This window comes from Cynocephalus volans, chromosome 8, assembly GCF_027409185.1.
Source record: "Cynocephalus volans isolate mCynVol1 chromosome 8, mCynVol1.pri, whole genome shotgun sequence".
Taxonomy (NCBI): Eukaryota; Metazoa; Chordata; class Mammalia; order Dermoptera; family Cynocephalidae; genus Cynocephalus; species Cynocephalus volans.
This window is the reverse complement of record NC_084467.1, coordinates 64,951,210-64,978,785: the sequence shown is the minus strand read 5'-3', so window position 1 is coordinate 64,978,785 and position 27,576 is coordinate 64,951,210.

The following is a 27,576-nucleotide window of genomic DNA, read 5'->3' as shown; positions in this document are numbered from 1 at the left end:
ATTTTGTACCCCACAACTTTCCTGAAGTCATTTATCAACTCCAAGAGTATTTTTGTAGAGGCTTTAGGCTGTTCGATATATAGAATCATGTCATCTGCAAAGAGGGACAGTTTGACTTCATCTTTTCCAATCTGGATGCCCTTTATTTCCTTCTCTTCTCTGATTGCTCTGGCTAGTACTTCCAACACTATGTTGAATAGGAGTGGTGAGAGTGGGCATCCTTGTCTAGTTCGTGTTCTTAAGGGAAAAGCTTTCAGCTTTTCCCCATTCAGGGTGATATTGGCAGTGGGTTTATCATATATGGCTTTAATTATGTTGAGATACCTTCCGTCTATACCTAACTTGCAGAGAGTCTTTATCATGAATGAGTGTTGAATTTTATCAAATGCTTTTTCAGCATCTATAGAGATGATCATATGGTCCTCGTCTTTGATTTTATTAATATGGTGTATCACATTTATTGATTTGCATATGTTGAACCAAACTTGCATCCCTGGGATGAATCCCACTTGATCATGGTGTATAATTTTGCATATGTGTTGCTGTATTCTGTTAGCTAGTATTTTATTGAGGATTTTTGCATCTATATTCATCAAGGATATCAGCCTGTAGTTTTCTTTTTTTGTTGTATCTTTATCTGACTTTGGTTTCAGGGTGATGTTTGCTTCATAGAATGAGTTTGGGAGAATTACCTCTGTTTCAATCTTTTGGAATAGTTTGTAGAGAATTGGTGTCAATTCCTCTTTGAATGTTTGGTAGAATTCTGCTGTGAACCCATCTGGTCCTAGGCTTTTCTTTGTTGGGAGCCTACTGATAACAGCTTCAATCTCTTTTATTGTTTTTGGTCTGTTCAGATTTTGTACATCTTCTTGGCTCAGTTTTGTAGTTTGTGTGTGTCTAGAAATTTATCCATTTCCTCCAGATTTTAAAATTTGTTGGCATATAGTTTTTTATAGTAGTCACTAATGGTTTCCTGTATTTCTGAGGTATCAGTTGTAATATCACCTTTTACATTTCTAATTTTGGTTATTTGAGTCTTCTCTCTTCTTTTTTTAGTTATCTTTTCAAAAAACCAACTTTTTATTCATTGATCTTTTGTATTGTTTTTTGGGTTTCAATTTCATTAAGTTCTGCTCTGATCGTAATGATATCTTTCCATCTTCTTACTTTGGGTTTGGTTTGTTCTTGTTTTTCTAGTTCTTTAAGGTGAAGTATTAGGTTGTTTACTTGCCATCTTTGCATTCTTCTGAAGTAAGCACTTAATGTGATAAATTTCCCCATTAGTACTGCTTTTGCAGTATCCAATAGGTTTTGGTATGATGTATCATTGTTTTCATTAGTTTCAAGAAATTTTTTGATTTCCTGTTTGATTTCTTCTTGGACTCATACATCATTAAGTAGAATGCTGTTTAATTTCCATCCATTTGTATAGTTTCCAGAATTTCATTTGTTATTGATTTCTAGTTTTAATCCATTGTAATCTGAAAAAATACATGGGATAATTCCAAATTTTTTGAATTTGTTGAGACTTGATTTGTGACCTAACATGTGGTCTATCCTGGAGAATGATCCATGTGCTGATGAGAAGAATGAATATTCTGAGGTTGTTGGATGGAATATACTGTAGATATCTGCCAAGTCCAATTGGTCTAGATTGTTGTTTAGGTCTTGTGTTTCTCTGCTGCTTCTTTGCCTAGATCTGTCCAATATTGATAGTGGGGTGTTCCATTCCCCTGCTACTATGGTATTAGTGTCTATCTCCTTCTTTAGGTCGAATAGAGTTTGCTTTATAAATCTGTCTGCTCCAGCATTGGGTGCATATGTATTTATGATTGTTATGTCTTGTTGATAGATGAATCCTTTTTTCATTATGTAGTGGCCCTCTTTATCTCTTTTTATGGTTTTTAGTTTAAAGTCTATTTTATTAGATTTAAGAATAGCTACTCCAGCTCATTTTTTATTTCTATTTGCATGGTATATCATTTCCATCTTTTCACTCTTAGTCCATGTGCGTCTTTATAGGTGAGGTGAATCTCTTGAAGGCAGCATATAGTTGGATCCACCTTTTTAATCCAGTCAATCAGTCTGCGTCTTTTGAGTGGGGAATTTAATTCTTTTATGTTAAGAGTTGTTATTGAAGAGTATTGATTCACTCCTAGCATTTTACTGATTTTTGTTTGGATGTCTTAAGTGTCTTTTGTTCCTTTCTTTCTGATTTACTGTTTGTCTTCTGTATTTGTTGGTTTCTTGGGTTGTAGATAAACTTTTTTTTCCTCTTCATTGTTAGCATTTTTATTTTACTTGTGGGTTTTGATTTTTCTTGAGTTTTTATGGCAGTGGTAGTTATTTTTCAGGTACCAAACCCAGTACTCCTTTGAGAATTTCTTTTAAGGGTGGTCATGTGGTAGTAAACTCCCACAGTTTTTTTATTATTCTCTGAGAAATACACTATTTGTCGTTCATTTCAGAAAGATAGCATTGTGGGATAAAGTATTCGTGGGTGGCAATCTCTGTCTTTTAGTATTTTGAATATATCTTCCCATTCCTTCCTGGCTTTTAGGGTTTGTGATGATAATTCTAATGTTAGTCCGATTGGGGCTCCCTTATAGGTGACTTGATGCTTCTCTCTTGTAGCTTTTTAGATTCTCTCGTTGTCTTTGAGTTTTGCCAATTTGACTATAACATGTCTTGGAGAAGACCTTTTTGCATTGAATACGTTTGGGGATCTTTGTGCTTCCTGAATCTGAAGATCTGTGTCTTTTCCTATACCTGGGGAGTTTTCTGCCACTATTTTGTTGAATGTGTCTTCAATGCAATCTCCTTTTTCCTCCCCTTTTGGAATATGCATGACTTGGATATTTGAGCACTTAAGGTTGTCTGATATCTCTATTTTCTTCAATGTTTTTAATTCTTTTTTCTTATTTTTTGTCTGCCTGTGTTATTTCAAACAGCCCATCTTCAAGGTCAGAAGTTCTCTCTTCTGCTTCTGCTAGCCTGCTAGTTAAACTCTCTGTTGTGATTTTTATTTCACTGAATGAATTCTCCAGCCTGGCAGGCTCTGCCACATTCCTTTTCAGGGCATTGATTTCCTTGTACATTTCTTCTTTCAGGTCCTGTATACTTTTCCTCATTTCATCGTGTTGTCTAGCTGAGTTTTCTTGTATCTCATTTAGTTTCCAAGTAAAAACTTTCCTTATATCAATCTGCTGAGTTTTAATTTCAATTATTGTGCCCTTTGTGTCTTGCATTTTTATTTGATCTTTTTTCAAATCTGCTATATGTTTAAACTTCCTTGTTTACCAAATATTTTTAAGATCATTCTTTATTTCTTTCAATACCTATAGATATCTTAAAGATTGTCTTTACAACTTTGTGCTGATTATTTTAATATCTGAAGTGTGTGTGGGCCTCTTTTGGCTCTCTATTGTTTGTGCTGCATCTAAGTTATTTTGTTTCATTGTGTATGTAACTGTTTTTGACTGAGGCTACTTATTTTTATCAGAAAATTATTTGCAGGAATTCTCTGTGGCGTAAGGTGGAGGTGGCTTACTTCAGAATATTTGCACTTGTTTCTGCTAGTTTCCCGAAGGCACTACCAGTCCGGGATCCCTTGCAACTAAATTGAAAGTTTGAGATTATTTTGGACTACCCAGTTGATGTAAATTTTAACTGCAAATACATGTGAGGGACGCCTGGCTTGTAGTTTCTATTTCTCAGAAGCTCACAACATTCCCCCTCTCCCCACTGCTTTGTAGAGTAGCAAAAAAAAGAAAAAAAAAAAATCTATCTGGCTGTCACCTGGGTTGTCTGTCCTTAAGCAGAAAGTATAGACCTTTGAGTTCCCAACATTATACTGATAGAGAGGATTCAGACCAAAGCTTCTTCAATAATCTATTAAATATTCCATTTTGTTCCTGCCTTCAGTTAGAATTTTACCTGATAATTCTATATCATCTTTTTAGCACTTTCTGTGAATAAAGTAACCAAAACAAAATATAGTCTAAAACTGAAGTGAGGTGATCTAAAAAAAAAATTTTGACTATTAAAAATTCCCAAAACAAAAGAGAGATGTAATAAAACCCCCCACTTATTTAATTATATTAAATTTTTATTTGTCTTTACAGTTCTATTTTATTCTATCTTAAGACAACATTTCTCAAAACATGATGATTTTTGTTTTGTTAGCAGTGCATACTCTTTCAACCAGTATATATTTTGAACCTATATTTATTTCCCATTTCTTTATTTTTGTACCTTCAGAGAGTTTTATTCATTTGTTTTAAGCATGTCTCTTGCAAAAATATATATTTCAGATATTGTATAAATTTAATCAGAGAATGAGTTTTTTGGGGGGTCTGTGTATTTAATTTATATTTATTGTAATTATTGAATTTTTCTACCATATTATTTTGTGTTTTCTATTCATAGTGCTTATTTTTTGTCTATTTTTTTCCTTTACTGATTTCTGTTTGGTTAGCTGTATTTCTTTTGATTTTCATTTTTTTCTTTTCTGGTTTGGTAGCTACATATTTTATTTCTCTTCATTTATTGGTTAATGTTTTAACAGTTCTAATCTCATATCTTTCCTGAGTGTTCAATTTCTCTTAGCTTTTCCACAAAAAGACAAGACCTTAGCATGTTTTAGTTTCCCAAAAAACATTCTCTTCCTAGCTTTCATATTATTATTGTTTACAATTTTATTTTCAAGTTGTTCGTAATAGAAATTTGTGTGTTTATTTTTGTCTCTTTTGAAATTATTCACGTTGGTTTTTTAAAATTCAATTTGCATCTAGATTTAGCAACCTATTTTTCTGATTACTTTGTTCACCAGTGCTTTTTCAATCCCACTCCTTTCTTCTAGGTTCACATTTTTTCTTTGTGAAGTATATGAGGGTACTTCAAAAGGCTCACGGAAGGACTTGTGCTATCGTTTAATTCCATTTTTCCACAAACTTTTGAAGTACCCTTGTATGTTTTGGTAATATTCAGTGAGAGTTTGTCGTTATTAAGCATTCTGTCTTTGCATTTTAGAAATATCTAGTCTATATTTTGCCCTCACTCTTGCCTGACAGTTTATCTAGGCATAGACTTCTAGGATGATGGTTATTTTTCCTCATTATTTTGGAATTATTACTCTATTGTCTTCTTGTACCTACCGTTTTTTTCTTGGTTCTTAACTTTCTTTATTGTAACATAGTTGATTTTACACATCTGTGGGGTGGAGTTGAATATCAATAGCTGTATACAACATGTGATGCTCAAATCAGGATAATTAATATGTTCAACATTATACAATGTAATTGTTTTACATGGCCCTTTGCCAGTTCCTCCCTTACCCACTCTCCCCCTTTCCCACCTCTGGTAACCTCAGTTCTGTTCTCTCTCCGTTTAAAAGTTCAACGTATTATTGTAAATGTTGTATCTTTCTTTTTTAAAAATTTGTTAATTTTTTTATCTCACACTTATGAGTGAGGGCATGTGGTATTTTTCTTTCTATTCCTGGCTTATTTTACTTAACATTTTCTCTAAGTTCATCTGTGTTGCTGTGAATGGCAGTATTTCATACCTTTTTTATGGCAGAGTAGTGTTCCATTGTGTATATATACCACATTTTCCTTATGCAGTTGTCTGACAATAGACATTTAGGTTGGTTTCGACTCTTGGCTATTATAAATTTCACCTGCTCATGAGAAATTTGCTGTTAATTTCATTGTCATTTTCTTTTTTAAAAATTTGTCTTTTCTCCCCAGTAGCTTCTAAGAAACCATAAGTTTCATAATGTGTGTTTGTTTACTTATTTATTTTTACTTTCATACTCCTTGACTTTTGAAGGTATAATTGACATGTATTCTTACATGTCAATTCATTAATAATTCATTTTACTAAAACTGGAAAAAAAGAAAACAACCCATATTTAAAATGTATAATTTGATAAGTTTTGACCTGTGGAACATCGCCACAATCAAAGTAATCACCCTCAAAAGTTTCCTCTAGTCCTTTGGAATTCTGTCTCCTATTCTTTACATACCCTCTTCCACTTCCAGGCAACTATGGATCTACTTTATGCTGTTAAAGGTTAGTTTGAACTTTTTGAGCTTTATATAAATGGAATCATGCAATATGTACTTTTTGGGGGGAGGTGGCTGTTCTGGATTCGTTTGTTCAGCATAATTATTTTGAGATTCATCCGTGTTGTTGTATATGTTAATAGTTTGTCTCTTTTTATTACTGAGTAATATTCCATTGTAGCCATATTCCCCTATTTGTTTATTCATTCACATGTTGATGCATTTGTACTGTTTTCAGTACAACTACAAGTAAAACTGCTATTAACATTCATGCACAAGTCTTTGTATGGACATATGCTTTCATTTTTCTTGGGTATATGCCTAGAAATGGAATGAGTGGACCACATGGTAGGTGTATGTAACTTTTTAGAACTGACAGGCTGTCAAAGTGGTTATACCTTTGTACATCCCCATCAATAGTGTATGAGAGTTCCAGTTGTTTCACATTCTCACCGACACTTAGTATGATCAGACTTTTACAATTTTTTCCATTCTAATAAGCATTTAGTGGTATCCTTTTGTGATTCTGATTTGCAAGCCCCTAATAACTAACTGATGTTGAGCATTTTTCATGTGTTTATTTGTAATTCATGTATGAGGGTACTTCAAAAAGTTTGTGGAAAAATTGAATTAAAATATAATACAAACACTTCTGTGAACTTTTTGAAGTCTCTTCATGTATTATTTGGTGAAGCATGTGTTCAAATCTTTGTCCGTTGTTAAAGATTGGATTGTGTTATTCTCTTATAATTGAATTTTGAGAGTTCTTTGTATATTGTGGATACAAATCCTTTGTCAGGTATGTGATTTCTAAATATTTTCTTCCAATCTGTAGTTTGTCCTTTTATTCTATTTATGAGGTGCATGTTCTTTTTTAAAAAAATGTATATTTTATTTTGTGTATCTGAGGTTTATAACATGATATTATGGAGTACATATAGATAGTAAAATGGTTACTGTAGTGAAGCAGATTAACATATCTATCATTTCACTTAAGAAGTTCTTAACTTTCATGTAATCCAATTTATTGTTTTGTTTCTTTATACATCAGGATTTTGGTGTTGTATTTACAACATTAATTTTATTGCCAAGTTTATCAATGTTTCCTATTTAAGGCTGAGTAAGTCATTTTGTGTTTGGTTTAAGATATAATTCCAAATCTGAGGTCACAAATATAACATCTATATTTTCTTTAAAGATTTTAAGGCTTTTAATTTAAGTTTTTTATTCATATGGAATTGACTTTTGTGTATGGTGTAGGGCAGAGATCCCATTTCATTTTTTCTATGAATATTTAATTGATTCAGAATAATTCTTTGAATAGTCTACTATTTCAGTCAGAAGAAGCTCAGTTATACTGTAGTAACAAATAACCCCCAAATAGCTGTGGCACAACACAGTAATAGTTTATTTCTCAGTTTATGCTATATGTGTGAGACAGGTCAAGAGTGACTGTGCTCATCATAGCTGCTCAGGCACCCATGCTTATGGAGGCACTGTATTGACATATGATTCTTGAATACTTAGGCAGGGGGAGAGGAAGACAAATTGGTAATTGGCTTTTGAAGCTTTTTCAAGGAAGTAACATACTTCTGCTTACATTTTCTTGACCAAATCAAGTCGCAGGGTCACACCTTCCTTCTGTTGTGATTTCTATTGCTATGGTTTCTTTCTGATCTTGTCTTGAGGTCTCTCTCTGTTGAGAGTAGCCATAAGCCAATATAGCCACTCTCTAGAAAAGCCCTGACTGGAAGAGAAAGTTAGATTCAGGTGTGTGTCAGGTAAGACACAATGAGGAAGTGAAACCAAAATGCAAGAAATAGAAGAAATTTATTTCTCACAGGTCCCTGAGAGGTTAGGAGTGCTGCTGTGATGTCCAGAGGCAACAGGGAACTCAACCAGCAGGTGGGGAGCAAGAGAGAAAGAGAGGATTTGAGGGATTATGCTTTTATTAAGGTCCATGGGCATTATTTCTTAGGCTTTCCCAAGGTGGTTGTGGATTGGAGTTTAAAGTGAAAGGGAGAATTTATTTACATAACTCTGGTATTGAACTTAGGTTTTATTGTGGTAAGAAGCTGAGGAATTGTTGAGTTTTCAGTCAGTAGGATAAGGAACAAGCACAAATGACCATGCACGGAGGGCCAAAGGTGATGGGTTATGACTGGAATTTAAACAATTTATGTCAGGATAAAAAATGAATGCTGAAGCAGCAACTGTGTTAAACAAATTTGTGACAAGCTCCCTCATCTAAGGATGGTAGACTATTCGGAGCTGCCATAATTAGAGAGATAGATAAAAAGAAACTGGAAAATAAAAGCAACCTAGAGAAAATAGAGAAAAAGTACACCATAAAACTTTCACCCAGACTTTAATATCCTCAGAAAGATAAAATTAGAGCCCTAGAAGATTTCAGAAACAAAAATAAGTTACGTACATAAGAATGATACTTAGACTGATATCAGACTTCTCAATAACAGCAATGAATAACAACACACAGTGAAATACTGTCTTCAGAATTCTGGGAGAAAATGGTTCCTTACTCAAAATTTTGTATGTAGGCCACATAGTAGTGAAGTGTGAGCATAGAATTAATAAAACTTTCAGAAATGCAAGGAGGGAATTTACCTCTCACACTCGGCTTCATAGGAAGCTATGAGGTCATGCAGCAAAACAGGGAGCAGACTAAGTAAAAGAAAGTTACAGTATCCAAGGGTAGTATATCCACCATTGGGCGTCTGTATAAGAAAGTCTCAGGATGACCACGGGACATCAGGCCAAGAGAGTAGCCAGTCCATATTGGAGGACTGCAAAGAAACAAAATTATACAAAAGAGACCATGCACATACTGTATCCTACTTGACTCTGCAGTGGATATCATTTGTATAGTCATAATAATATAAGTTAAAATTATTCATTAAAACTTATAAATATATGGAGAAGACGTAGGAAGTCTAGGTTGGGAGGAGGTATTAGATAGTTGTATTCATCTGCTAAAACAGAAAGCCAGTGGAAAAGATCTGAAGGTGATAAATCAAGAGTTAGTAGTATTACTCTAGGATAAATGGAGAGAGCATGATTAGGTAAGCAGGAATCCTCCTTTTGCTGATATCTATGTATCTCCCATCATGATCTGACTAGTGTCGTTTGCTGCAGCTGTATCAGTAGGTCTGGATTTACCCTCATGGGGACAGACTCTGATACCTGTTGTATAGCTCTCTTGGTAAAAAGTGACCCATAATTATCCTCTATTTTACCTTTTACACTTGCCAGCTTCTTAATATTCATGTTGATTCCTTCTTCCCTCTCAGAATAATTTTCTTTCTTGTCTCTTTCCATGAAAACACACTGTATCCTGTAAGAGTGCTTCTATTAACAGGTAACAGTTAAGTTATAGGGACTTAATATTTTGTGCTTCTGTTTTACTTTTAGTGACTTTTATTCATGACTATAAGTTCCTCCAGGATAGAATCTGTGCATGATTTATCTTCTTACCACCAATTGTCTGTGTTCCCCCAATCAACAAACAGGACTTGGCACATAGTAGGTGCTCAATAAATATGTATTCAGAGAATATGTGAATGAATAGTATTAAATCAAGCTCTCCTATGAACCCACAGTAACAAATCACATCTTGCTCATAGATATTCACACCTATTCTGCTGCTCTTTGGCCCTATTTCAGAGCAGAGCAGGCTGTTTTACAGCTCAAAGAAGAGGATCTTTGTGACTGATACAGGCTTCACACCAGAGAGATTTGGGTTTAAAGTCCATCTCTGGAACTTTTGAGTTACGTTAATTGAGGACAGCTCCTTCAACTCAGTGAGCCTGTATTTCTATATTTCTAAAGTGGGAGTAGTAATACTACTTCATGGGATTATTTTGGGAATTATGTAAAAATTTATGAAAAAGCACCCACAGCACATTGTAAGTGCTCACAATTTTAAAAAAAGTAAAAAAAAAAAAAAACCCACAAAAAACATGATTCTCATACAGATATAGAATGGACACATATCAAGATTTAACTGATTCAAAGAGCATTTGAAGAACGGAGTATTTACAGGCCTTGAAAAAAGTGTTGAAATAAGATTGCCTGCCGTGTTAGTATCCAAAATTGGTTGATGTCCTAGAGAACACACCCATTATCTTTAGCCTACATTTTGTCCTAGATAGAAGTCATTTGAATTTTCACTGGATAAAAATCCACAAGATAACATGTAACTTCACAGTATTTGACCCCTTGACCAGCAGTCAAACAATGAAATACCTCTCTTAGATAGTTAAATAATCCTTGGGGAATCTGCTGTATGATGTTCCAGTATGACATCAAAAGAACATGTGATCTTTTTGCTGTATTTTAAAGCTTTGGATAATTCCATTAATAACATAAATATAATGGTATAAAATACAAGATATTTTAGAAGTTGCAATGAGGTGAGACTCTTTTCTTTTATGCAAGAGTTGATACCAAGGTTGGCACTCTTCCTGCAGAGGTGGACTTTTTCTCCTTAATTCTTGGAAGATCAGTGTTATGGAAAAAGATTTTGTGAAGGATATGAGATTGCATCTTACTTCTAATAGACATTTTGAAATAAAGAGTGTGACATTGAAATAAAGTATGTGGATTTTAGTTTTATTTTGTCTTAACTGAACTATCTTTGAAGACAATAGGTTAGATTTTAATAAAGAAAAGGGCAGAAAGAGAAAAGAGTCATGAGAGTCAAAGAATAAAAGAGGATTCAAAAAAATGAAACAGAAATTGCATTTGGCTGAAGGGGCTCAGAAGATAACATTCATTCAAGGCCATATTCTGATCCTGGCAGTGTGTTTCAGGAATGGAAATGCTACAAAGGACAGTTCAATTAGCTATCAGGCACCGTGCTGTCCATCACTCACACTGCTGTATAGTCTTTCTTGACAAGAGTGTTGAACCTGATTTGGCTTGAGAAATGTGATCTGTGTGAGCAAAGGCAAGATTTAGAAGTCCCTTAGGAGTGGTTTGGTAGATATGACATGCTGGTGATGTTGTGGGAAAAGCACTAGATTTGGTGTTTGAAGAAGTGGATCCATAAGTCATTGAAGTTTTCAGTATCATATTTTCCTCATCTGCAAAATGAGAGCAATAATACCTATCCTCAGAGTTGCAGTAGGAATTAGGTTAAAGAGGATTTAGAAAGTGCTTTGTAAATGATTAGTGTAAACGGAAGTCTGTCTGGTTTTCTTGATCTTTCCTTCCGGGGCCAGGAGGTGTCGTAACCTAGTGTGGGCTATTTCCCTTTAACATAGCTTCTAGACAACAATGATTGAGGCTTAGAAGTAACCTGTCATTTTCAAGCAGAGGGCAAATCCTGATGTTCTTTTTCTAGCTCTGTGTGGAAGGCTATACTGTGTTTTATTTTAACTATCATTAAGAAGTTTCAAGTAGCCTTCATGAAAAAGCTAGAACAGATTCCTGTCTGCACCTGTATTTAACTGTTCTAGTACTTATTTTTAAGGATCAGACCCAACACATCTGGATGACAGTGGGATGTTTAGAGGCATATAATTATATAAAAATCTTGATAGATCTTGGAGCACATATTGCATGTACTGGCACCTTTTACTTCCATCTGGTAATCAGAAGCCAAGTTAGGACTTACAAGGGAGAATGATTTATGCATTTTAGTAAAGAACCCATTTATAACACTAATAAAGCAAGATAAAGTTAGCGTGTTACTTTATTTTTAGAAATCTTCTACTCTGCTTCATTCCACGAAAGATTTGAGGAAGTTAAGAAATTACCTAACTCTCAAATTAATTGAGAGCTAATTTATTACTTAGAAAAGCTGTCAGAATTGTAGTGAAATTATCTCTAAGTGTTGATTTAGTTGTATTCTTCAAGTAGAATTTATGTGAGAAGCTATGTGTCATAGTGGCTATGTCCACACAAGGAAAATTAAGTGAAGAATTTGTGTATAATCCAAAATGCTAAGGAAAACTCCTGCCTCAGCAGCATTGACATATTAACTCTGTGTATGTGTGTGTGTATGTATACAGATACATATATGCATGATTTTACTTGAATTACCTGAATTTCATGATTATCCTATTTACTTTGCTCAGTATGACTAATTAATTCATTGACAGGGAACTAGTAAAAATTTTTTGTCAGGTAATTTTTTCAGGAATATTCGATTAGCACACAACTGAATTGTGAGTTTTGTAAGTCAGCAAATTCTTGATTGGAACTTATAATTTCCTTAATGTCATGCATTTCTTAGGTAGATGTCTTTTGATGAATCACTACATCCTGCATTATATATACAAAACCAGTCTGATGTCACAACTTGTGAGTAGGTGGTTACATCTGCCCTTATTCATGTAAGCCAGGAATCCTTTTTCACTTACTCCTTGTATATTTTATGATCTCCAGGACCAGGTTTAATCAGAGAACAGTAAAACTGGGAGAAAAGCTGATTACGGCCAGATTTTTCTTACTTTTCATTATATTAAAAGAAACTGAACTTGAAATAGGCATAGAAAGTGGTTACTCATTAAACACTCTTCACGAAGTAGAACATATTTAAAGTCAGTTAGGGTATCTATGATATGTTAATCAAAATCTATACTTGTATTTCTCAATACTTTTTAAATTCTCATCTTATCACTACCAAGTGTGGTATAAAAACTTTGATTTTTTTAATTAAAGCAAATTAAATTTAGGTAAATTTTGTTTTGGGAGAATTCTATTACAAACGTTAAAATAATTGTGCTATTCTTGAGTAATTATTCATTGATCTTTCACCAAATATTCATGAGCTTCTACTATGTTTTAGGCACTTTGATAAAGCAGAGGTTTTAGCAAAGAACAAAATAGACCCCATCCCTACCTTTATGGTTTTTAAATTTTAGGAAGGGAGAGTAAACAATTAACTATAAAAATAGGCGTGTATTTAGAAACTAAGATTAGTGCAACAAAGGAAAAATATAAGGTTCTATGACTGAAAATTAAAGGGACACCCAGTTTAGACTGATAGGACAGGCAAAGCTCCTCTGGAAATTATAGTCAAGCTGGTAAAATACTAGAAGGATGAGATGAAAGCATATGAGGAGTGAAAGATGGCCAGTGTGTTTGAAGTATAGTAATGGAAGGAGAGAGTGGTGCAAGACAAAACCGAGAGGTGGAGTCAGGGTAGATTACATAAGCACTTATTGTTACTGATTTAAAAGTTTGATTTTAAGTGCATTGACAGTCATTGAAGGGCTTTAAATAGATCTTAAAAATAAGGTTAATATTTTTAAAAGAGTCTCTGACTGCTAGTCATGTGGCTATGTGCTGGTTATTGTAAGAGAACAGTAGTAAAGAGAGATGGGATATTTAGTGGAGGACATGATTAAGAGGTTACTGCAGTGGATTAGGTGAGAGATGATGGTGATTTGGACTAGATTAGTCAAAGGCAGTGGAGACAGAACGAAGTGAACACATGTTATGGAGGAAGTATAAATTGATTATGGGGTGGATGAGCCAGATGAGTCAGAGTAAATTAAGAATGGCTTCCATTTTCTGTCATAAGCAACCAGGTAGATGGAGGCACCATATACAGAATGGAGAAGAATGAAACAGAAGCAGATTTAACAAAACTGAATATTAAAAATCCAGAGTAGAATAGTTGTTCAAGAGAGGTTGAGAGGAAAGATATACTAAAAAAGTAGACATTTGGGGTAGCAAAGGAGTAAGCATGAAGATGACAGATGTCTTAGCGATTGGTTGACATGGATAGACCTCTGAAAGACAGTTCTCGTAGTTTGGGAGAATAGTGGATCTAGGTGTGTTGGTAAGAACCCCAGCCATAGACCCAAGGACTCTTGATTATTGACAACTTGTTTGCCTTTGGACAGGTCACTTAACCCCTACTTATCCATCTGTTAAATGAAGATGTTGGATGAGATAAGGTAACTATTATTGTAGCATTCCATGATTCTGTGAAGTGGGAGACTGCAGGAGTTTTGGAGTCAGAAAGAGTTTAATTTTAGCTCTTTAATTTCCACATTATAAAATGCGACTAATATTAATGAGCTAGCAGAGGTTGGAAGGGCCTTTCTTTTTCTTTTTAATGCTAATCAGCAGTTTTTATTTATTTATTTTGGGAAGTAATCATATATTTCCCTGTACCATCTCTTCTAAACTTTGAGAGAAAAACCTGGAGTAGAATCCCAGCTTCACTACATTTTTACATATTTTATTTTTGTCATTTCCTCATTCATAATGATATTTAGCTTATAGGGTTGTTGTAAAGTTTGAATGAAATAATGCATGCCAAAGGCCTAGCAGAGTACCTGGAACATGGTAGACTCTCAAAAAATTTGATTCTTTTTTCCTTTAATACTTAAGTAGGAACTAGTTGAACTATAATCCTCTCTATACATTTAATTCCAAGAAAAAATGGAGGTTAGGTAAGTAATCTTTTGGCCAGAATTACTTGGATAACTGGTCATGTGGTATGTATTTTTATATTCAATAGCAGCTAAATTTTTAGTCAGAGTCAGTAAGTATCTTGTTAATGCTTTACAGTGAGCAGGGGAATTCTGACTTTCTCATTTGTGAAAAAACAGCTCCAAAAGCAATTGAAAAAGCTTCCTTCCCTAAGCCTAACTGGCATCCATCAAACCTTTGTGATAAATATTGTTTAATGAAAGTCCAGTTTGTATTTTAATGGCAATAATGGTCTTTAAAATAGGTAAAAAGATTCTGGAGTGCTGTATAAAAGAAAACACCACACACATACCCTTTGCCTGTAAGAGTGCAGCTAGCCTGATTTTGGAGCCATTACAATCAGTGAGCTACTCAAGCCTCTCTCAGCCTGCCCTTTTCAGTAGCATCCAAATTTCTACCTCTTAGTCCTGAGGTTAAGTGAATTGCTGAAGAGAAAACAAAAGGTCCATCCCGTAATATTCCTAGCATGCTGAGTCCAGGTTAAATGGGATTCCTAACATCTTTGTGTTTCAAGATCTGGTTTAGCTCACAGGTGGCTGTAATTCCATCTGGCAAGGCCAAGAGCATCTTGAAATCTTGGCCAAAGTGCTTTCTTCACCTAACCTTTAAAGTCCAGGAACTGAGAGGTTCAAACCATACAAGTTTAGATTTTTATCAGTTCAGGCTCTGGCTATTACAATAAATCCTAACCCGTATCACTCTGTCCAATCTCTCCGGCTACCAGTTTTTTTGTCTACTTCTGACTGACCTCAGATTAATCTTCCTAAAATACCTCTTGAATGAAGTCTTACCTTGTTTTAAAACTCTACTTTCTCTTAAATGAAGTATAACTCTACAGAGTGGCAACATCTAACTCTGAGCTATTTTCCAAGATTTTTCTCTCATTATATTCTTTCTTGATCCTGATACACTAGCCAAATGTAATTTCTTGGGATCTTGCCAAATCCCAGTGTCACTGCTAGAAGCAGGGAATAGTCCCCCTTTGGTTTTGAGATCTAGAGACTTTTTCTTCATTTCTCCTTCCCTTTTATTCTATGCTCAAAAACATTTGGCTTTCATGAATCTTTAAGATATTTTCCCTACGCTCCTATGCCATGAATCTCTTACCCTAAAAGGTTTTTTTTTTTTTTCCTTTCTTTCTTTTTTCTTTTCTTCTTTAGCAAAAGCCAGTAATCCTTATAGGATCTTTCTGTTTTCTCCCCCAACACATACCTTCATTGCAGTAATGGAAACAGAGGTGGTTATGTACTTTCCTGAAAGGAAATTAAAGGGCAAAATTCAGGGAGGGAAAAAAAAAAATATATATATATATATATAAAAACTTATCTCTAGAAAAATGTTATCTAGGCACCCATTAATTATCACATTTAACCAAAACAAACCCTCTGAAGTGAGTACTGTTAAAATATTTCAGAGATAAGGAAACCAAGGACATTAAGTTATGTGTCCAGTGCATACATTCATTTAATATTCAAGTCAATATCTAAAAGCAGGTCTGTCTGACTTCATAGTAGCCCTTCATATTGAAGGGCTTTCATAGTTTCTGGTCATGAATTATATCAGTAGGCCTCTGTGGTGTCCATCTGAACTCCTGCAAGGAAAATAAATGTGAATCAAGAATTCTGTTTCCTGGAAGCTATAGGTTAAAGTTTCTAGTTTACTGCAAAGAGAAGAATATGGGAAATAATACTGATTGGCAATGTTACCAATCCTAACTTGTGGACGTGAACATTCATAAAATATTGAGAGGTTGATGGCGTATTGAATATGCTCTGAGGTTGGACCAGAGCAAAAAAAGGGGCTTTAGTTAGAAATGGAACTCTTGAGTACTGTCAATGAGTTAGTAAGTATTAAGATGATTCAAAAGCAAAGTTAAGTGGACTGGCAGACCAAACCAGTCCAAATACCAACTAGGACTTACAGGGTGTGGGGCTAACTGTAGGGTACTTGGTCTAGTAGCTTCAAGGCAAGCATAGACTGAGTCAAGAACATGGGTACAAAGCAGGTCAGAAAGACTGTATCCAATTAGGAAAAATTTGGCAAAATTAGCAATCAAATACCAAGATATAAAGTAATGAGTGGTTGGATGATTCAGTAGTCCTTATTTGATTGTCAGGGAAAAAAAATAAAAAAAAGGGATAAAGTAAAAGTTGAACTGGCTAGATGCATATTTTATCAACAGTATTTATGGATTATTGGTGCTTTTATATTTTAAACAGTGTAGGGTTCCCCAGACTTAGTGGGATTAAATGATAGTATAGTGGTACAGTGCACAATGAGAGGCCTTTACAGTCAGACAGTTCATATCCTGATTCACCTTTTAATAATCAGTTAATCTTAAGGGAGTTACTAAATCTCTTAGAGGTTCACCTGAAAAAAAGAAATAATAGTATTTACTTTTCAGGATTATACTGATGTTTATAAATAACACATGAAAAGCACATATTGTAGCTGGCACACACTTGCTATTCAGTATGTAGCACCTGAGATGATTATTCCCTGCTGAAGCCCCAATTGCATTATCCAAATGGTATCATATTCACAAAGAGCCTTTGTATAAAGCAGCGGCCATCTTCCATGCCCTGAGTCTTTCTCCCCCAGGGGTCTACAATCAGCTATGCAACAATGACCCAGGTACCCAGGGCTAGGGATAAGATATCCTCAATTTGGTCTATAATAGTAAGAGATGGAGTCTTTCCTTTTTATTTTTAGAAGACCATCATAGACCATTTTTATAATAAACTTTACAGGTTTCTAGTAAATTCTGGACAACACATTCTCAAGTTTTTAGATCAAATTTGTATTATTCTCTTAAATGTGTTTGCCTGGTGCCAGATTGACAATGAAATAGTTCATTCAGTTTGACCACCTGCTTAAGTGCCATACACTGTTTATAAGTGTTTGGGATATATCAGTGAACAAAACAGACAAAATTCTTGTGTTCATGGAGTTTACATTCTAATGGGAAGAAGCAAACAATTTAAAAATTAACAAAATAAGAAAGTAAATGCTATTTTTAGAAGGTAATAAGTGGTATGGATGAAAAGGAGCATGGTAAGGAAATCAGGATTATTTATAAGATAGGGCAGTTGCTTAAAATATGCTGGTAATGATGAAATATTCTAAAATTACTACTGCAACTCTGTGTATGTTAGGCAGACTATTATGACTCCTTCCACCCCCAGATGTTCACTTTCTAATCCCCAGGAACTGTAAATATGATATGTTACATGGCAAGGATGAATTGAAGTTGTAGATGGAAGGACCAGAGAACAAAGAGATTATCTGGGTGGACCTAATGTAATTACATGGGTTCTTAAATGGGGAAGAGGGATGCAGAAGAGTAAGAACCAGAGAAGTGGCATCATGGGACAGACTCTACCAGTCATCGCTGGCCTTGAAGATGGAAGAAGGGGGCAGAGACATTAGCCAGCGAATATGGGCAGCCTCTAGGAACTAGAAAAGTCAAGAAAACAAATTGTCCTCTGGAACCTCCAGAAAGGTCCTCAGCCTGGCCAACATGCTGACTTCAGTCCAATGAGACCCATTTGGGAATTTTGACCTCCAGAACTGTGAGATAATAAATTTGTGTTGTTTGAAGCCACAACAATTTGTGGTAATTTGTTGCAGCAGCAATAGGAAACTAATACTCTGAGTATCCTAAAAACCACTTAGCTGTATATTTTAAATTGGTGAATTTGATGGAATGTGAATTATATCTCAAAGAAAGCTTGTTTAAAAAAGTAGGGTGGTTAGGATAGGTCTAATTGAGAAGATGACATGAACCAATGTTGAAAGAGAGCTATCAATCAGCTGTTGTATCTGATAAACCATCATATAACTCAATGGCTTAAGACATTGGACAGCTAACTATGGCCAGTGGGTCAGATCTGGCCCACTGCCTGTTTATATAAATAAGTTCTATTGGAGCACAGACATGTTCATTCACTTGTATATTGTCTATGGCTGCTTTAAGCTACAGTGTCAGAGTTGAATAGGTACAATAGAGACTATATGGCCCCCAAAGTCTAAATATTTACCATCTGTCTCTTTACAAGAAAAGTTTGCCAATTCCTGGTTTAAAACAACAATCATTTATTCTTGCTCAGTGATCTGCAGGTTGGCTGGGGCAGTTCTGTTCCATGTATGTACATTTTAGGGCATAGGCTGAATATTGCATTCAGGTAGGGGGAGGGTATTTCATGGTGATGAAAATTCAAGAGAGAGAAAAAATCAGGGATAGGCTAAAAACTGGCCCTCTGTTGTTTCTGCCCACACACATCTGGCCAAAGGAAGTCAAATGGCCAAGTCTAAAGTCAAGGGGTAGAGAATATACTGTACCCATGATGAGGTCACAGTAAGGGTGTGAATATAGGGAGAGATGAAGAATTGAGGTCAATAATATAACTTCCTAAGCCAGGCAAGGAAAGAAACAGGGCTTTGAGCTAAAGAGTGACACACTTTGACTTACATTTTAAATTAATCACTCTAACTCTTGTGTTGAGAGTAGACTTGAAGGGACAAAGGTGAATCAAGGAGAAGAGTTAGGAAGCTATTTCAATGGCCCAGACAGAAGATAGTGGTGGTCATTGGCAACAGTAGAGATGGTGAGAAAGGTTAAATTTTGTATATTTTCTGATGTCAGAATCAAGAGGAATTCCTGACAGATTGGATGATGGGTGTGGGAAAAAGAAAGGAGTTAAGGATGACTTCAATATGTTTGGCTTGAAGAGCAGAAACAATGAAGTTGCCATCAAATAAGATGGAAAGAATGCAGGTGCAATAGTTTTGAGAGAAAGAATTTTGGTGACGGACAGATTGAGTTTATGATATTTTTTAGACATCCAAGTGGAGATGTCAAATAGGTAAGTGAATACACAAGACTGAAGTTCAGGAGGAAAACCTGGGTTAAAGAGATACATTTGAGAATCGTTCATTTGTGGATGGTAATTAAAGCAGGAAGGCTGGTTATGTTCACCAAGAGAGTGCAGATAGACAAAAGGTTTAAGTATTGAGTGTTGGGGTACTCCAACGTTAAGATTTCTAGCAGAGGAAGATCTGGAAATAAAATTGAGATGGAACAGCCAATGAGACAGAAAGAAAAACATGAGTGATTTTATAAACATTGTACTGGAAATGCAGAAGTCAGACCTAAATTGTCTCAGTTGCCTCAGTTTTAAGGTAGAGCAGGTTGGCTTCTTTTTCAGCATCCATCACTATCTTTTCAGGTGTGTTTTTGTTGTGTTGTCAACACAAACTAGAATTGAAGCATTGACTTAGGAGTTATAGGAAATTTTAGTATCATGCTGTCCCAGCCACTTAATTTCCACAGCCATGGGTTGATGGAATTTGGGGAGATGGATTATCCTGAATGTCAGGATTTGCTGATGAATCTAAATTTCAAAGTTCATTGCTTTTGTTTTCCTGGTGGCTGTGTCAGAAATGAGTGTTATTATGTCTTATATAAACACCAAACTATAGGTACAAACAGCTTGATTATTTTACCCCACAGCTTAAACCCTCAGAATAATTTCAAAACTTCTTAGGATGATATTGAAGAACATTTGTGATCTGAGTCCTAATTTTCTCTCTGCCATCATCTCTTATCTCTACTCTCCTTACTTGCCTTGTTCCAGCCAAGTTGACATAGTGTACTTTCAGTTCCCTGAATGCCACCAGGTCTTCACATGTGACTTTCCCTATCCATCAATTTTCTCTATCCATCAACTACTTGTTAACTTTTAAATCTCAGGTTAAATGTTACCTCAATCTTCTCTGATCCTCCAAATCAGGATTAGGTACTCTTCTCTGTTGCCCCATAACACTGCAAAATTTCCACATCAAAGTTTTTTCAGACAATATTATAATTTCCAATATACTTGTCAATTTCTCCCTGTAGACCAGGAGTTGGCCAACTTTTTCTGTAAAGGGCCAGATGGTAAATATTTCAGGCTTTGCCAGCCATACAGTCTCTGTCACAGCTAGTCAGCTCTGTCATAGTAGCCTGAAAGCAGCGAGAGATAATACATAACCAAGTGATTGTGTTCTAATAAAACTTTATTTATGAAAAACAGGCAGTAGATTGGGTTTGGCCCATGAGGATAAGAAATATATTTTTGCTGATTATTATATCCCCAGCACCTTCCCTGAAACACAATAAGAACTCCACAGACATTTGTTTAAGGAATAAAGGACATTTTAGCACAAGTTTGCCAAGAAGTGGCCTCATTATCATAAAAAATATGCAATTTAAAAGTTACTTTATGTGCATTCTTTCAAAGCAATGCTCAGTCCTTAAAATCTTTTTTTCTTTGTTCTTGTCTAAGTTTGGCATCCATTCTAATGATTTATCTTGTCTTGTATGGTGAGGCAGTTATTACACAGGCACACAAGAGCTGTTATTTAATTTGCACGTTTCTAGCTGTGACCAGGAATTACAGATTGTTTTTTCTCTTTACAAGCAGTTTAAATGGGTTGTCCCTGAGATCAAGTCTGTGCATTGTGGTTATTGGGAGTCTGGTATTTATTGACCATTCCTGTCTCTCTGCAGTGCATGGAATTTGGGTAAGTGATGATTCATTTGCAGAAATATCATGTATTTAGATTCATTTAATGGAGTTTCATGTGGTTTCTCGGCCATGGTTTACTTCCCCAAATTATGAACGGGAAATCAGGAGGTTTACGAGAATTTTGGCTTGTACCTTTGCCAGGTAATGAGTAAAACATGGTGTAGGGGATGAGAAGCTATGTTTGTGGTAGTCACATCTTTTAACCAGACATTGTCAGGATGTTGAGCCAGATTTGGTCAGATGAACAAGTTAATCCTTGGGAAGTCTCATTACTTCTGGGTTATTTGAAAGAAAAGGAAAATAATAGAAAAGATGATTATATTTTTAAAATGACCCCACAGAACTGTAATCATTTCTATTTTTTCCAGATTTAACTGTACCTTATGTAGTAACAAGGGATTTTTAGTTGGTTTTGAGTATCAACCAAACCCAGAAGAAAAGGGGCTTTAAGACTCCATACCCCCTTGACTGGCCACATGAGCCCAACATGGTGAAAGACCCGCTAAGCCTGCCCATGGTGTGAAGACCTGACACTGGGTTTGCTGCATAACTTACCACTCCCCTGAGCTGAAATACTACCTCACTGTCAACTGGACTTTCAACTACATATGAATTGTAATAAAAGCTTTCAACATTTTAAAGTTAAATGCAGACCAAAGAAAGAGAAAAAGGGATTAATGAGAAGTTGGAAGAAAATAAAAGAGTGAGGGGCTGGCCAATTTGTGCCGTTGGTTAGAGCATGGTGCTGATAACACCACGGGTGTGATCCCTGTATTGGTCAACTGCCCCCCCCCCCGGAAAAAGAAAATGGGAGAGTGAGGAATAGAAAAGAGGCCATAAAAACAGGAGTTAAAAAAAAAAAATTCCCCAAATATCTACATGGTGCTTTATATAGCAAAATAAATTGTGAAATGATTTTTTATTTTAATTCTTTCAACAGTCCTCTGAACTAGATAGGGTTAATTATTCCCTTTTTACAAACGAAGAATCTAACTTTCAAAGAGATTGTGACTTGGTCACACCTAGTAGTGGAAATTCAAGCCAGGTCCTGCATCTAAGTCTTCTTTTTGACTCAATAAGAAAATTTAGAGATATAGGAGGAATTAAACAGATTCTTCTGGTAAATGAGGGAAAGGGGCATGCTTAGTTTTATTGCCATCCATCTGCCCAATTTGCTGCTTTCTTCCACAGGATTCAATGCTTTCTTCTATAGTTTCTTTCCAAATTCTAAACCTTGGGGTTTCAAGAGTCCAGGACTGGGTTTCTGTTGGCCAACATTTTTCCTTGATCCTCATTTCAAGTTTCCTGAAGGCTTGTTTTGGTTGTTTTTCTTCCATGGTTTCTCATCATTCTTCTAGTCCAGAATATCAGCCTAGGCAGAGGTGACCATGGGGGACAGAGATGCAGTGAAATGGTAATCAAAAAGGAGAGAGTTGTGTATACTGAGTTAAAGAGGAAGTTTTAAATGAAAGGAAGGCAAGCAGTTGTTGCTGTAAGGAATGTTCATTCCCAAGATAGGAGGAGACATTATTATTATTATTTTTTTCCTTAATGATTAGTGTAATGATGTTATTCAAGGTAGTAATTACATAGCACATAGCACCAAGCACATATTCATTTTATAGCAGTCAGTTTAAAGATGTGTAAATGAACATTTTAGTGACCAGGAACAGTTTCAGTTACCATATGAATTAAAATTCTACAGTCAGTTTTCTTTTAGGATAGGCCTACGAGCTATATGAATACATTTTTCTGTTTTAAGTTTAGAAGTTACATTTGTTTCTTCAAGATTTGATCCCTGGTGTTTTCAGACATCCTAGCCTTTTCCAAAAGATGGCAAACTTCTAGGTGGAAGAAACCTTACATCAAAATGTTATCTGCTTTACGTGACATAGTCCAATGCTATGTCTTTGTTGTGTTAACATTGCGTTTATTTATGTGTCTTGGAAACATTTAACATTTGTGCTTGTGTTTTCTTCACCAGCAAATTCTCACTCACGATACCCTACCATAACTACCACTTTACATTTATGTAAACAATGATCTAACCGTGCAGAATGTTTTAGATATAAACCCCAGATTCACATGTCTTTGTCAGGGAAGGTGCCCCAGAGCTCACTTAAGCCAGACCCAGTTAAACTTATACATATGGAAATGCTGTTCTTTGTTTGCGTAATACCTTTGTACTCACTTTTTCTTCTTTGTTTCAACACATGGAGTTAGTTCCTCAGGCTCATATCAATCACTGAATAAGGAATTCTTTCATCTGGTGGCAGATATTTAACATTTGTTTTCAAAATTTTTTATGCTGTTCCTCAGTTTCAAAAGAATTCTAATCCTATAGAAGACTGGCCTTGGTTTGTTATTGTCATTATTATCATCATCCACATTATTTTCTGCCAGTTTGACAGGTTTCAGGTCACTCCTGGTTCACAATCAGAAGAGGAGTAATACTATAGAAAGTTAAAAGTTAAGGAAAATTTGAAAACACAGATTAAAATAATTTGGTGTGTTCACAAGGAAGGAAAGAAAAAAGGGAAGAGAGGTACAGTTGAGGTTCAAGAGTAATAATCATTTTATAGAATGAAAGAACTCTAACCCAAGTTTTAAAATAGTCAGATTAGCTACTCAATTCACCTGCTTTTTGGCCTCATCAGCACCTTCACATCACTACTCTTCCTTTCTTTCACAGGTCAGTGTCCATGGGCACTGCTATGGAAAGGGCAAGTGGACTAAAAGCCAGGAAACCTGAATTCAAGATCTGACTTGGCTGCTTGGGTAAAGCACTTAAAGTCTCTGAGTTTGTTTCTTCAGCTGTAAAATGTGATCAGTGATGCCTGGCTGCATCATCTATCTACAGGATTAAGATGAGGTAAATATAAGAAAATGTGGAAGCATTTTTAAAATTCTACAACTTTATACCTACATAAAGAAATTTTTTGTGGTATTATTTCTATATTCACTTACATTAGAAATTTCAGTAACTTCCTTTATGCTCCCAAAATTTTTTTAGAAGAGGTACTTTCTTGTAAGGTGATGCAAACTTGGAGACTGAGGCTGCTGTTTCTCAGCAGCAATTTTTGGACTTTTGTATATTGTTAAGCAAGCTCTTACAGAATTCACTTACTTAAAAAGATGCACATCAGAAGAACGGGGGCAGATGTGATAAGTGTAAGAGATGAAAAATCATGGGGTTCCAGAGAGTTCCTGATAAAGCATAAGCTGAATTTCTTGCCCTGAGGTTCTGGGAAGTATCCCTGATTCTTTAAAGTAAATCTCTTTTTACTAAGGTCAAGTTAAGCATGGCTCAGCTTTTCTGAATCAGCTCCAAGGGACCTGACTGTGAAGAGAAAGAGTGTTGGTAAGAGAGAACAGAAACCAGAAACAGATGAACAAAACCAATTGGCTGTATGAGTTAGTACGTAGTGCTCTGGAACTGACACTTAACACTACTGATGAATATTCTCATCAGTGGTATTGTCTTTGGTGGCATCTGAATAGGCTAGTGCAATGTTGTAGTTGGTCAAATTTTTATATTCTCACTGATTACTTTGAAAAATTATTTTGTGCTGAAAGGGGGCTCCCCTCATGTAGAAAATCCCAAATAATTATTAAGACATATATAAAGCTCCATGTGAAACTTTTGAACGAACTGACATCTCTAGTGGCACAGAATCATGGAAGGAGCATGGACTAGGGTCAGAAAATCTTTCATCCTAGTCTTAGTTCCACTTGTGTGATGTTGGATATGCAACTTCATTTAGCAGGGTCTCAGTGTCCTCATCTATAAGATGGAAAAGTTGGAAATGATGCTATCCAGTGTCCCCTGGAGCTCTAATAATCTCATTGTTCTGCTAATGATGGTGTTTCGCTTCATATGGGCCATCACAGGTGGTTGGCATAGACTTTGAAATTTTTATAGAATGCCTAAGTAATAATAATTAATTATGTGGATGTAAGTGCTAACTAGTAAAATCATAGGGGCAAACAGCAAAGATCTTAAAACAACCAGAAAAGAAAATCCATTTAAGGATTAAGAAAACTGAATCCCTAAATCTTGACTATGGATTAGAAAATCTGTTGAGTAGTTTCTTATCTTAACTTGAAATTCTGTAAAATTTTATGGGATATTATTAAGTCTGTGTTAACACTTAAAAAAAAAGAGGTAGATATGTTTTCACTAAATTTGGAGGATAAACTAGTTTGAGATAATAAAAATAGGTTTTACAAGTTTCAGTTTTCTCCCCAAACATCTACTGGGACTTTTCCTTTTCATGCCACCACCCCGTTCCAAGTGATTAGCATCCCACTGTCTGTTTTTTGGGGGTGGGGGGGGAGCATGCAGCTATTGACAATTTAAGAGTGTTTGGCTAAAGTTGGGGAGTATCCATATGGAGCAAATTGGATAGGGCTCACCTGGAAATCAGCAAATGTCCTGTTGATCGATAACATAACAGGTAATACACCAGTAGCTCTCAGCGTAAGTCCCTTATCGTACAGAAATGAAAAGGATGGTTAATGGTGCTCACACAAATGGTGACTCAGGGTCTGTAGGTACTGGCCCAGATTTTGTGAGTCTCCTTGGCACTGGCCCTTGGCTGTAGTCAGAGCCTCTTAATGCTCATTCCTGTCCTCTCATTGTATTTTATGCTTGTTGTGTTTTCTCATTTCTGGCCTCCTGACAAAGGTAATACTCCATTTTCCTAATCTCCTCAGCTCCAGTGATTATTATCTATTCCCTTAAGAACTAAAGGTGAGAGTAGGGTGGGGAATATGAATAAAGTACGTATGAGATTGTCTGGCTCCTTTTCTATTCTATTCCTGATGTTAAGGCATTAACTCTTTGCTTTTCATCCTTGAAACTTCTGTTTTAATTCTCAAGATCCCATTTTGGCAGTTAAAAAATTTGTTAGTTTCTTTTTCTTTGCATTCCATTTATAATAATTTTAATTTTCTTTTAGGCAATGTCAAACAGGAAGAAGGGTCACATAAAAGGAAGTCAGGAGAAGAAAAGTACAAAGATTAGTATTTTAAGTTAGAGGTTGGCAAACTACAGCTGGGAGACTACCACCTGTTTTTGTAAATAACGTTTTATTGCTAATGACCACATTAACTCATTTATGTATCATCTATGGCTGCTTTTGTGCTACAATGACAAAGTTAAGTATATTTAACAGAAACTGGATGGTTGGCAATGTCTAAAATAGTAATATCATAGTAATAGTAATAGTATACTAATAGTATATACTAGCCAGCCATTTAAGTAAAGGTTTCTTAATCCCTGTTTTAAGATATTATCCTGCAGCAATTTGACTTAAAACATAGCCTAACAAACTTCTGCCTCTGTCCAAGATAGAGTGACAGAGGTCATATTTATCATTCCAATTGAAATAACCAAAGAAAACCAGATAAAATATATGGAACAATGATTTTTAACATACCAAATATTAGGCAATTGACCATGATCCCTCAGAGACATAAACAAATTAGATGAACCGTGTGATTGCCCCATATTACTATCTTGAGAGACACAAGCTGCAGTGGAGGGGCACCCCAGGCAGAAGGCTGCCTGAGTTTAGAAGATAGAGCTAACAGTCTGTTGTTTGCCCCAAAATATATGAAGTAAAAACTGACAGAATTGGAGGAGATAGAAACAGTTCAACAATAATAGGTGGAGACTTCAATGCACATTTTCAATAATGGATAGAACAATGGAGAAAATCAATAGGAAACAGAAGACTTGAACAACACTACATACCAACTAGACCAAAAAGACATCTACAAAACATTCTACCTACAATAGCAGAATGCACAGTCTTCTCAAGGGTATATGGAACACTCTCCAGATAGACTGTGTATTAGGACTTAAATCTCAATAAATTTAAGAGTGGAAATAATTGCAATTTGTGGTAAAGGGCATGCTGATAGTATTGATGTGATCATTGCATCTTGGGCACAGCTGGTGATGGTTAGCTTTGTGCCTCATGAATATGCATAAGCAGTAAAGAAAAAAAGCCCAATGATGTAATGAGTGTAGAAAATGCCCGTTTAATTTAATAGACCTGCTGAAATTGACTTATGTGTGTTATAATGATTTATAACATATTTCTATCATCCTAATATGAAATTGTAGAAAATTGAAATATATCAGACTTTCTAACAAGCAACAAAAGGATTTGCTTGCTTGTTCCAAATGAATGTTTCAAATTAAAAATAAGCAAATAAATAAAAGAGTGGAAATCATACAAAGTGTTACTGAGCCCTATAGAAAAAAAATAGAAATCAATAACAGGAAAAACTTAGGAAAATCACAAACATATGGAAATTAAACCATCCTAAATAACCAATGGGTTAAAAGAATAAATCACAAGGAAAATTAGAAAATACTTTGAGATGAATGAAAATGAGAAGACAGCATACCAAAACTTATGAGATGCAGCTAAGGCAGTGCTTTGAGGAGGATTTATACC